A 12412-nucleotide genomic window follows, 5' to 3' on the forward strand; every position below is an offset into this window, starting at 1 on the left:
CAAGCAGAGAGAAACAAATCTGGGGTTTGATCACAGTTTAGCAGAACGGCATTGATGACCAAACATTTCCTTGGAATTGTTTGGATTTTCCATGGATTTAGATTTACAGATCACCCAATATTATTTATCAATGAGTAATGTATCTTCACAGTACACCCTACTGTGAGTCCACAGAAAACTGCAGTCAGCCTTCAGAAAAACATATAGAGAACTGAAATCCATAACATTTTCTGCTATGCAAAAAAATTACAATAAGGCTGGAATTTTGTGGAGAAGCCAAGCAGGCCTTCCCCTCCCTCTTTCAGGTCTCTGGTGCCTCAGGAGAAGAGCTAGATACCAAAGAAATGAATCATATATTGAATGCCAACCTCTATATGTCCAAAACCCCATAATTACATGTTAATAAGAAAGCAAGCATTGTTCAAAATGCCAGTGGTATGAAATGAAGATTGCAACTAATGGAAGTACATCAGAAACCTAAAGAACCTTAGCACGACGTGCCAGCTGTTATGTCAAGGCAGAGTGAAAAGAAACACAGTAAAAAAAAAAAAAAAAAAAAGGGGGCAAAGAATCTTAATTTCTCTCCATCGCTGCTAGCCGTGCCGGGTTCTTGCAGCCTCTCCGAGGCGCGCAGCTCTCCGTGCCACAGGCAACGCTTTAGTGCAGTCATGGGCTTCTTCTCACTGCTCAGCTCCAAGGTAATAATCAAAATTCCACTGGTGTTCATGCTGATCTGAGCTCTGTGCTGCTCTGGACACCAGGATACCAACACTTTCTGCTATGATGAGTTTTGCATTTCAAGCAAAGATCAACATTCCTCTGTCCACCATCCCAAATTTAACTGATGATGTTTAATCTTTCCTTTGGCATAACTTCATCAAAGTATTCAAAACCTCCCAAAATCACTACTCCAAGGGAGCAAACCAACTTATTCCTCTGTGTTTCAGGTCTCTCACTCCTTAGCTCTTCTAATTTATGGGAGGCTCAATGGTCCTTGGAGACAACTGGGTTCAGAAGACCTCTTCTGGCCTCCTGCTGGGAACGTGTTCTGTGACGTGCCATGTGCACCTAGCAGTCCCAGTGCTACAGGCAGGCAAGAGGGGACATCGCATCCTGCTGCTTCCCCTGCAGCTCTGCTGGGGTCCAGGCAGCACAGCACTGTTGCTCACCCTTCCCTATTTCTGCCTTGCTGGGCAATGGCTCTGCTGACAAAGAGGAGAGCAGCTGGGCTGCAGGATCTCCAGGCAGAGTAGGGCAGGAGCTGGCAGATTTGCTTTGTGTCCGGGAGAGCAGACAGGGAAGGACAGCTTTTCTCCCCCACGCAGCCGGTGACCAGCTCCAGCCTACCCTCCATGCTGGGGTTAATAGCCTGGGCCACCCGATGCATCAGCTACGGTGGCAGCAGGTCCTCCTTCCCCTGTGGGCTCCAGGCCATGCCAGCTCTCTACCCCAAGCAATCCTCACACAGGAACTACTCCTTCAGGACCAGGATTGCTCCTCGTTCCACAAGTTCTTGCCAACAGTGAAAAATGCACAGATCACAAAGAACAAGGTGCTCCAGAGCCCTGCAACCTCTGCCTGGCCTTCAGGAAGTGAAGAGCAGCCCAAGCACCCAGCTCAGGCGGCCAAGGACCAGCCCATGCCTCCAGCGTAACCCCTTCCCGCTGGTTCACCAAACCTTCAGCATCCTTAAGGCTAACACTTGCTGAAACAAGAGGCAGCAATTTGTTCTGCACAGAAAACCTCGCCATCTGCTCCAAGGACGAAGAGGACATGTCCAGGACCACCACTGCCACAGCAGCCAAGCAGCCTCACTCATCCATCCCAGAACATTTAAAATTATACCTGGGTCAAATTTGATACCCCTGAGCAAGACAGAACACTTCATCCTCTCGAAAGCAGGTCCGGGGGCAGCAGATGGCGACTTGAAAACGCGTGGTGGTAACAAAGACCTGTCCCAGGCCATGGGCTGTGGCAGCCCTCATCGGAACACTCACCTAAAGAGCAACGCTGAGAACACAAACGGCGGTATCGATTCCAGCAAACCCAGTGATTAGTTAAGAGTTGTTATTTTAAAAGCACACACTAAGAATATTTCCCTTTTCCAGCTGCTTATTTTGTTTTATTCGAACAAAACCCATGGACATTAATTTTAGCTGTACTTAATTGAATAATTTCTCTGGGGAATAGTTCAGGGACAGTTTTAAAGCAGCCTGTTTCCAAGAGCCATTACTAATTGGCATATACCACAGCATTAGTGTGCCAACCAAAATAGTACGCTTTAATGTTACTGGAACTATTCTCAGTCCAGATGTGTTGAGAACTCACAGTGATATAAGGCAGGCAATAACTATATTCACATGATACAGTATTTTGAGTATCCTTTCCCAGTTATCTGGAAGGAGATAACAGGCTCCACTAGCAGCATTTCAGTGTAAACCCAGGTCATTTGTTCCTCCCCTTTACTCCCAACAAATGACCTTCCCTTTTATTTACCATGTTTCAAGCAGACCAGCACAGTTACCTGTTATAAAATGGACGTTAATATAAAAAAATACCTCTTGTAAGAATTCTAGAAGGTTGCCTCCAATTTACAGCATTCACTGAAGCCAACGTTGCCATCCATGCAGCGCACCCTGTTCACAGTGGCACACCAAGCCCACAGCATGTACTGGTAATCACCACTTATTTTTATTCAAATCCAAAATCTGAGCAACTCTAGCAACACAAACAGGGGTTTTTAGGACAGTCTATCAAAACTTCCAGCTAAATCTTCAAGTCACAGGGACAATGTCACAAAACTATTTTCCTACAGACTTCAGTGTGAGAGAAAGCAAGGAAATGCTGCTAATAGATAAAATAATCATAAATCCTGCATCTCTAGGAAAGCCTAGAGCACTAAGAGACTGGAAGCCTACTTACATTCACAGAACAAAACCCTGCCAATCAAAACACTTTTCCTGTTACGATATGTTTGCTTTCTGCAAACTTATACCAGAAAATGAAAAGACAAAAGCTATTTTGGACTCCACATTTGCTTGTTTTCCCTTTATCCAAAATCTAAGCAGGAACTTTTAAATATTGCTTTCATGTATTCTTCGCAATACTCACCCCCGTTTTCTTTTGGTAACTCTTTTTCCCCAAAATCTGTACAGCATTGCAATACTTTTCCATAGATATCAATAGCTTTAATTACAAATACACATCAGTTGCACTAGGGGAAGGTATAGGAATTCCCCATAAAACATCATTTGGCTACTAATCACTGCAAGTTGAGGTTTCCAGTCCATTTCTAAAAAATAATAATTAAAAAAAAAACCAAACAAAACCCCAAAAACAAACAAAAACCCACTTAAGCTATGCTCCATGCAGCTGTTGTCACTTTAAGATCTACTCGGCAATTACCACTTCTACACTACCTGAACAGTGGACCCACCGCAGCAACGTAATGTAACCCGTGTGGGTACCAAAGAGGCCTTAGTTGCATAGAAAAAAAATAAAATAGTGAGACAGAGCATCTCATCCACTTGGGTCACAGCCATCTCGACCCAGATATACACCTGTCCGCCACAAGATAAAAATCAATTCTCATCCATTTTTGCAACTCAAAGTAACCACAGTTAACGCATCTATGGGAGGACTCTCCTAAAAGCCAGCGCATTGCCTACTAAGGGTTTACTCACAAGAGGTGCTCTCCATAAATCCACCCTCAGCTTGCATGCCATCCGTCAGCCCAACAATACATCAAGACCGCCCGACCCCGGGCCAGCCAGCGAGACGGGGCTGTGAACGTCTCTTTGATGAACTGGGGCTGTGAAGGATGCCGCAGCACGCTGATGGATAACCCTCCGAGCCGGCTCCTTCCTCCCGGACAAAGGCCCCGTCACTTGGGAGTCCCGGCAGAAGTTTCCCAAGCACCTTCGAAAGAAAAAACCCTCATTTCTCAAAACCTGCCTACGAGACAGCCCCAGCTCTAAGGCGATTTAAAGCGATGATTATAAATGACTAATGTCATTTTGTCCCCAGGAGAAAAATCACCAAATTGTTCGGCTTCGCTGGGAGCGAGGCTGAGCAGAATCGCCCCACTCCATGGCGAACGCCTTCAAAGAAAGAAATACTGAAATTCCTGAGATGTCTAGCAGGCTGCGCAGGATGTATAAACTCATTCCTACCCAAATTAAAGAAAACTCAATCCAAAAAGCAGGACCGAACCATCCCTGAAGTGTTAACTATAACACTATTTCCAATCCATGAGAATGGCCCACATTTTTCACATTAAAAAGCTTAAAAGTTAGTGAAACACTTCATTGCTGCCACGGTCCCTACAGTTGAGAATTATTCAACAACTGGAGATTAAGTGCTCTCTATTTCAAAGCAGATTAAGGAAAATTGGAAAAAATGACCAGCAGTGTTCTTGCATAGCTGGAGACCAAAAATATATTAGATGGGACTCTAGTTTGAGGAGTAAAAAGGGACTATAGCTCAACGTGCTGATGTGATGCTGACTTTAGCGATTCAAGCTTAAGTGGTGCATTTCTTTCCTTCCAGTTCCGTTCATTTGATGAAGGGGCAGTGCCACTCTCGGGTGGTACAGGCACACGGAGCAGTGAGCTGCCACGCTCCGGAGGGTTTCTCAGGGTGACTGACACAGTGTAGAGCTCATCCCTCACCGTTAAGCGTCATCCTTCAAAGGAAGATGGGGGGTTTTGTTTCTTCTTTTTTAAAAAATGAAAATGCACTTTGGAAATGTGATGAGCACCTTTCCCCAGGGCAGGCCAACTTAACCCTATGCTCTGCCTCTGGAATGAGCAGCTCAAATACCACAAGCTCCTCATCAAGAACCTCTGCAGAACCCCAACATCATGCAACAGCAGATGCAAAATTTAGTTTTAAAAAAAAATAAAATCCACTGTTCCTAATTATGGGAAGGCTTCCATTAGCCTCAGAGGGGGCTAGGCCTTCACACAGTCTTTTGAACCATCTTCATGTACAGCCCTAGGGAAGATGCTCTCCAGCATACCCAGACCCAGGTGATGAAGATCAGTGACAGCGTGCTGGGAACACACCAGAAGGGGCCATGAGGCCAGGTGGAAAGATTTTCCTCACCAGCCTGTCCCTTATACCCATAGGAGCTGACAAGAACTCCAGGCAAGTTCACCAACACCATACTCAACACGAACCACCACCTTTGCCAAATGCTAAAAGCTTATTTCTACCAGCCAACAGGTACTGCCAGTCTTCTCCACTTTATACATCCACAGTTAAACCTCTTCTAAAATAACTCTGTCTCACCTGAGCATCAATTCTGCTCAAGATATGTAGAGAACAGGAAAATGCAGAACCATGTATTAGTGAGATGTCAAGTCTGCAAAACACAACTTCCAGTTTAATAAACGTTCAGGTTGGTAATAAGCCAACAGAGCATCACAGTATTCACCACAAGAGCATCATGCTGGGGACAGCTGCATGGCATTATCCTCTTGGATCACAAAAAAGGAGGAAAGCCACTTTAGAATTGGTCTATCAATCATGGGAGGAACCAGAAAACTTACAAGTGCTTCATGGTTACAGTATTGAAAGCAGCTGATAAAGCTAAGGTCAACCCAGGCATCTGGGACTAATCTCCAGCTGACATACTTCATCAAGCTCTAACAGGAATCAATGGTAAATTGACTAAATTAGCAAGAGGAATACATCATCTAACAACATGTTTAGAGCTGAACAAACACAAGAAAGCAGATGCATTGCAGTGAAGGCACTCCTCTGATACTGCCGGAATTATTTGTGTCCTACCTGCCCAGAAGTCTGAAACAGCCTAAAAGCACATAAAAACTCTTGAATTGATGGCTCAAAATATTCCATTCCAACTCTGCAGTCATGGAAAAAGTTCCGATTACTCAGAGAAGTGGTTAAAAACAACAGAAGGGGTGGAAGAAGAACTTCCACAGATAAGACGACCTCAAGTCTACGAATCCTGGTTAGCCTTAGCTAATGATTTTCTTTCTTCCCACTTCCTTCCACCAAAAGTTGTGCCAACTTTCCACATGCCCTCCCATGGATTTTCTGCAGATGTGGCTGAACACTTACTGTTTAGCGTGGCTCTGTGCCCGTGGATTTTTGCAGAGCAAGGAAAGGCTGTTATACAGAGGGAGCCCTTATACAGCTGCTCCACTCCTCTATGATTTTCTCCTTTCTACAGTTCATTTGTTGATAGGACCAAAAGTGATTAATTGGCAAAAGCTGCACAAAGCTGAGGGTTTAGTGCCACTAAGCAATGTGTCTGCAAGACAATTCTGAAGACCGTGGCTAAATACTGGTTTGATCTTGATGCACGAGTTCTGAATTCCAGTGTGACAAACTCCAGCACAGGAAGGAAACCTTAAGCTTCCACTTTATCAAGCTACACAAATACATGGTTTATCAAACTGAAGAGATTACTAGTGCTTATTGTGCTTCTCCTGCAACTGTTTGCAGAAGCTGTTTGATTGCTCTCAAACGTATGGGAACAAGTCAGCACGCTACCTTACTGCGGCAGCAGCAAGAGTTCATACATCAAACAACATTTTCTCTAGCCAAACTGCTGTTTCCAAAAAAACTCCCCACCACCACCAAAAAAAGAAGGGAAAGAATGTGAATACATACAGGCCAAAAAATCCCAGCTCTGTGTGTGCGTTCTCAAAGTCATTATGTTTAATTACTCAACTTACAACATCCCACCTTAAAAAAAATAAAAATACACTGATACTACATAAGGCACTTTTAGCCTAGGGTTTTTATTTTTTTCCTGATTTTTAACTAGGAAAAATGAAAGCCTTTTTTGTCATGTTAAACCCTTTTCTTAGCGCACTTGTACTCACCTGTTTCTCTACAACACGGTAAAGAGGCAGAGATCCTTCTGACAAAAACAAACATCAACTGAATATACAAAACATGCCTCTTCTGCTTGCAAAATTGCAGGTCTACTGAGGCTTCCTAAATCTGATCAGAACACCAATTGGATTATTAGTCCTAAATAAAAAACCACAAGCTTTATCACTTTACAACCTCAGTTTTAATAAATCACAATGTAAAGCTCTGCCACCTTTACTTCATTATATTTCTCAAGGCAACTTGAGAAAGACCTGCCCTGTAAGATCTGCCCTTTTTAACATGTGAGACCAGGAGTTCAATTTTAAGACATCTGGTAGTACAGGCTCCTAATGTCTGCTCTTCCCATATGGGCTTGGAGAAAGTTATAGATGTTTTCATCTTTTCTTTGAAAGGACAATGAACTCTTGCTGCATCATTTCCAACCCAAATAATTCTGAAACCCAAACGGATATTAATTGATAGATGCATTGTATGAATCTTCCCGAGCACAAAGGATCAGATTCAATGGCTTGGCTGAGGCCATTATGTTTCTCTAAAAAAAAATATGTTTTGGACATTAAACACCACTATTATACCCTTTTCCAATTCAGTCATGCTTTAGAGAATCCCTGCACTCTGGTCAGACCCTTCACCCTGCAATGGTGACAATGGTGAACAGCCGCTGCAGCAGACCTGCACCACCTGGCCCTTCCTCCACGTACCCAGAAAACAAGGATAATCCTATTTATAGGCCCCCTCATGAAATTGCAGGGGTCAGTTTGTCAAATCAGAAAGCATGAGCTACTATCTTTACCAATAAATATCTGGGAAACACTGCCATTTCCGAGTGAGCACCCACAGTTGTCCCCCCATTGCTACGCGCGTTTTAGCAGAAGCAATACCCCAACCACCCTTTAACCCGCGCTAATTGCATGAAGATGCATAATGTGATTATTTGACATTTTGTAACATCTTAAGAAGCATTTGATATGGGCAGTCACAGGTGCACCGAAAGCCAAACGGTACCTGCAGCCTGGCCAAAGATGACACACTTTCAAGTCTCTGGATTTTAAAGTTTCACATCACCAGCTAACAGCAGTATTTCAAGACTTCAGATGTTAGGTTCTGGGCCTCAATCTTAAATTATTTTTTCAAACCCTCTTAAAACACATTTAATCCTTTGTTTTCTTTCCGAGGAGAAAAGTTTCACATCTGGACTGTCAACCTGCATTCCAAAGCATTAGCCTGGCAAATTAAAGCAGCTGAGCTGTAAATCTCCAAGAAGAGGACTTGTCATGGAAAGCGCAACTCAGCATTAACTATGAGCCCAGTTCAGCAAGAAAGCCAACATAAAAAGCCCAAACAATGCAGGCAGCCCCAAGACAACTTTGAAAATGAATCCTGCTGTCTGATAGAGCAGGCTAACCTAACCTACCCAGCCTTGCAGCATCATCTCTGTACCTAGCTTTAATCTGAAACAGTCACGTAAGAGCCCTCTGTGAGCAATCACCAGTTACACAGATGAATTTTGCATCATTTTCTATAACTAGCACCCCAATTTGATGCAAAGACTGCAGTTTTCTAATATGCCTTCTGAAAGCTGAATGCTCAGTCCCTATGAACTCTAAGAGAGCCAAGCTCCTTGCTCCCTTGGACTGCCACTTCTAACGGCTCTCTCCTGGCTACACATATCTGTAAACAGGCAACAAGATAGAAAGCAAGAGGATAAGCTCCAAAGATTTAAATTCTCCCAGCCAGACTTCAATGGAAAGCCAAATGTCAGCAATGCTGATGCAAACTGAACCAGAGGCAAAAGGGTGTAGGACAGTAAAACTGATAAAAATAGAAAAATCATAATCTCCCCAGAGCCCCAGGATAATGGCATGTAACTGAAGTGTCTCAGCTAATGTAATAAAAAAGTGTTAATGTAACATTTTTTGATCATTGCACCATTTATTTATTCAGATTTTTAGATTTGTAAGTTAGCTGCTAAAAAGAATTCCATTTTTGCTATTAATTTCCACCCCCCACCCCTTTTAGATGGAAAGCAGTTTTGGAAAAAAAACAACTATAGGCTTAACTCAGCTCTGGAGTAGGCTGGAAGAAAGGACTGGCTGATCCACAGAAGACATCTAAGCAACAACGGCCTGGTTGGTTAACTCTTCTGTCAGCACTCACTTCACAAAACACTCTTCAGTCTAACTCAATTACTTCTTATACTTTATACTAAAGTACTTTATTAAATCTCTCTTCCTACCAAACATACAATGCAGAGCTTTGTGTGCCAGGCTCTTCAGATTATTTCCTTCTTTCAGCCTCACTCCCCGACTGCGTCTCCGCTGACCTAAGCCACACCGAGTACCAGTTCATCTTCACCTTCACCACTGCCGAACAACCAAGTCCTCCGACTTTTTCCAAAACCTGGCCAAACACTCATCGTGATCAGCTCAAACTAGTTCTGAATTAACAGCGTGACGGCAACATTCTGCTGCCACATGGAATCTGCCAAAAAAATACCCTTATCCTGTAACGACTGTAACCATAACGCAGCCAGCTTGCTAACAGATACAGTTACTAGAACCACATCGAGCCCTTCCTTTCTGGTTCCTAAACGAACAAGAACACACAGAAGTTTTGCTCTCAACCAAGACAAGCACTAAGACACCCGTAGCTTGATAGCCAAAGGAAAAACATTGTTATCTACCCACATTACTGCTACCAGCATCCTGGGACACCAGAACGGCTTCCTCTACTATTTTTGGGATGTGTTTTGGGATGCAACCTGCCAACTTTTCCCACTCTGTTTACCATCTCATACTCTCCACCTCCTGTGCACTGACTCAGTAAGCTCCAGGCTAAACCTACGCACGTATCCATGTCCAATTGCTCCCGAGGGCATCAGAAGCAAGAGGTCAGGGGGAAGAGACAAGACATGCTGCACCTGACTCCTGCCTTCCCCGAGGTGATCCTGCCACAACAACACTGTGTGCATCCCTTCTCCAGGAGGTGCTGGAGGATTACCCGGTGTCTTCTATCTGCAGACCTTTCAACAAAAGACACTATTATAAGATTAAAACCTAGCTGAAGTAATTGTGTATGGAAATTCCTTTTATTAGGGCTGTGGATCAAGCCTTATCAGGTTTCGCGGCTCAGAGAGCAGACTCTGACAGCCAGGCATGTTTGTTAATAGCTATTCCAGCTGCAGCCGACTATTTCAGCTCACCTGTTTTTTTGTCACCCTGAAAATAAGACACACCACCATGTTCTGTAACAGATATTTTCATTAGAGTAACACGTTTCTCCTTCATCACTTAATATCAAGTGCTCAGCATAATTAAACTGGTTAACACAATGTCTCTGCCATCCAGCATGCACCGATACCCCATTCACTACTCATGGCACCAGACAGCTGAGGCTTACTCCTGGCATGGGTCTCAAAAATGGAAAAAAAGCTGTTTGAGGCACTAGAAGAGTGTCCACTCCAGTCTACAGTCCAGAAGCAGCTATCCAAAAGTTCAAGTAAATGCTTGAAACAGGGCAAAAAGTGTTACAACAGGCAAAGGACAATAAATAACAGACAAGAATTTGACAAGAGTGCCAACGTCATCAGGGGTTATGTTCCTATACCCGCTGTAAAGCGCTGCATGACTGCAGCAGTCAGAGCAGCTTCAGGGAAGCCCCCCAGGTCAGGTGAGTGAGATGCAGGCAGGCTGGGACACTGACACCAGTAACCACCAGCTCTGTGCTGGTATTCAGTGCCCAGCTTAAAAACCCGTCATTGCCAAGGATTAACACTTACTGTGCTATACAGGTGAGCCACCAGGTACCACCTACCATGGCACATGGATACGAACCAGCAATAGAAACATGGTGCAAAACAGAGCAGAGGAAGGAGAGGAGAACAAGTACGCCAGCAGAGAGAAACGGGATGGCCTAGCAAGCTGCATATTCCCTGACCTTAAACTTGACTGCCCAGATTGGTTCAGACATTTCGATTTTCTACCTCAAGCTGTGATCACCAGGCATCAGTTCCTTCTCAAGGAGGCTTAAACAGAGCACTGAAAACCCACCTGTCAAAGCCTGACATCCTCCTCCTACCAGCAGCTGAACATGCGGCCGGCCTGAAACACATTCCTCCCAGGTAATACACAACATATTTTGAGATCTCAGCTGAACAAGATTTCGGCTCACCAGCTCCCTTTCCTCTCCTCCTATCACCTATTTTCCAAACTCTGAATGCCCTGGAGATGCTACTTACAAGAGAAGTCAGACAGAAAACACACTGTTTGCTGAGATGCTTTGCTGGCAGTTATAACGTGCAACATGAAAACCTAAAAGAGCACAGCCCAGGCCAGACAGAAGATGCTGCATTTCTCAGGGCACTTCAACAGCCTCCAAGAGAAGTCTTCTTTGAGAATAACACCACAGAAGCACAGCATTTTCTCCTATTTCTTTTCTTGTCCTCAGCATGCTTACTGAGAGTCTAATCTGGTTTCTTAGATGCTATTGCCACTGTCATGTGGGGTTCAGATACTTTAAATGCCTTTTAAAGTTGGTTGTTCTCACTTCCAGCAAGTTCCTCACCTCCTACTGCACCTGAAAGTTTTAAGATGCTGGGAGGAACAATACATATAACCTCAGTGCTTAACATCCTTGCAGAAGAGGAAGACAATGCAAGGCCACATAAAATCCTAAAACTCATCCCACAGAAGCTCCTACAGCCAAACCAAACCCATCTGGTCCCAGGAGAGCGCTACGGCAAGATGCAATTCACAGTACCAGCTCAAATCACCGTCAGCATCACATCCAAAGGGTCACTGTCACTGATACGCTGAGCACCCCATCCCCCCCAAGCATCACCCCCACATGGAGCTGCATCCACCCCAAGCCCTGCTGACGAAACTGGATGCACCAAGTTTCTCCCTGTGTCAAGCTCATTAACACAGGCTTGGGCACTTTCACTCCATCCAGCCCCCAATAACCAGATATATGCCCTTGGAGGTCTTTGAAACTTAATTCTTAAAGGTTTAGGGCTGCAGGTGTTTAAACAGTTAGCAAAATATCACATATGCCTTAAGCATCCTCCTTGCTTCAAGTTTTCTTCGTTCTCTTGGCCAAAGGAGAATGATGCGTGCACCTGTGGATGCCAAGAGCAGATGAAAGCCCTGAATTGGCGACCATGTTGGCTCAGCACACAAACCTCTCCCAGGCATCTCCTCCTCTACAGGCTGATACTGCTCCTCGTACCGGCCTGTCATAATTCTGGAGTAAATGAAAACCAAACACCAAAGGAGCGCTCATTTTCTGATGTTTATTGGCTGAGGTAATGGCTCCAAGCAAAAAACGTCGCTTTCACAGGGCAGAGCACACTGCTCATAATGCAAGCTTTTGAAGTCCAGCAAGAAAAAAAAAAATAAAGAGGGTTTTGTTGTTTTGTGTGGGGGGTTCCCCCCCCCTTCTTTTTTTGAGCTATGTGATACAAACCAGCTTGATACACAAATTAGAGGTGATCTCATCAGTCCATTAGCCCAACTAAAGCAAGACCATCACTTGCGAGGGGATG

At 44.3% G+C, this 12412-nt stretch overlaps 1 protein-coding gene across 4 annotated transcripts in view; it reads right to left on the reverse strand.

Moving 5' to 3' along the window:
• The window catches only part of STX8 (syntaxin 8), a 104513-nt gene that overhangs the window by 46996 nt on the left and 45105 nt on the right, over positions 1 to 12412 (reverse strand). The gene's annotated exons all lie outside the window — the stretch shown is intronic.

This window comes from Falco rusticolus, chromosome 1 (genome assembly GCF_015220075.1).
Source record: "Falco rusticolus isolate bFalRus1 chromosome 1, bFalRus1.pri, whole genome shotgun sequence".
Classification (NCBI taxonomy): domain Eukaryota; kingdom Metazoa; phylum Chordata; class Aves; order Falconiformes; family Falconidae; genus Falco; species Falco rusticolus.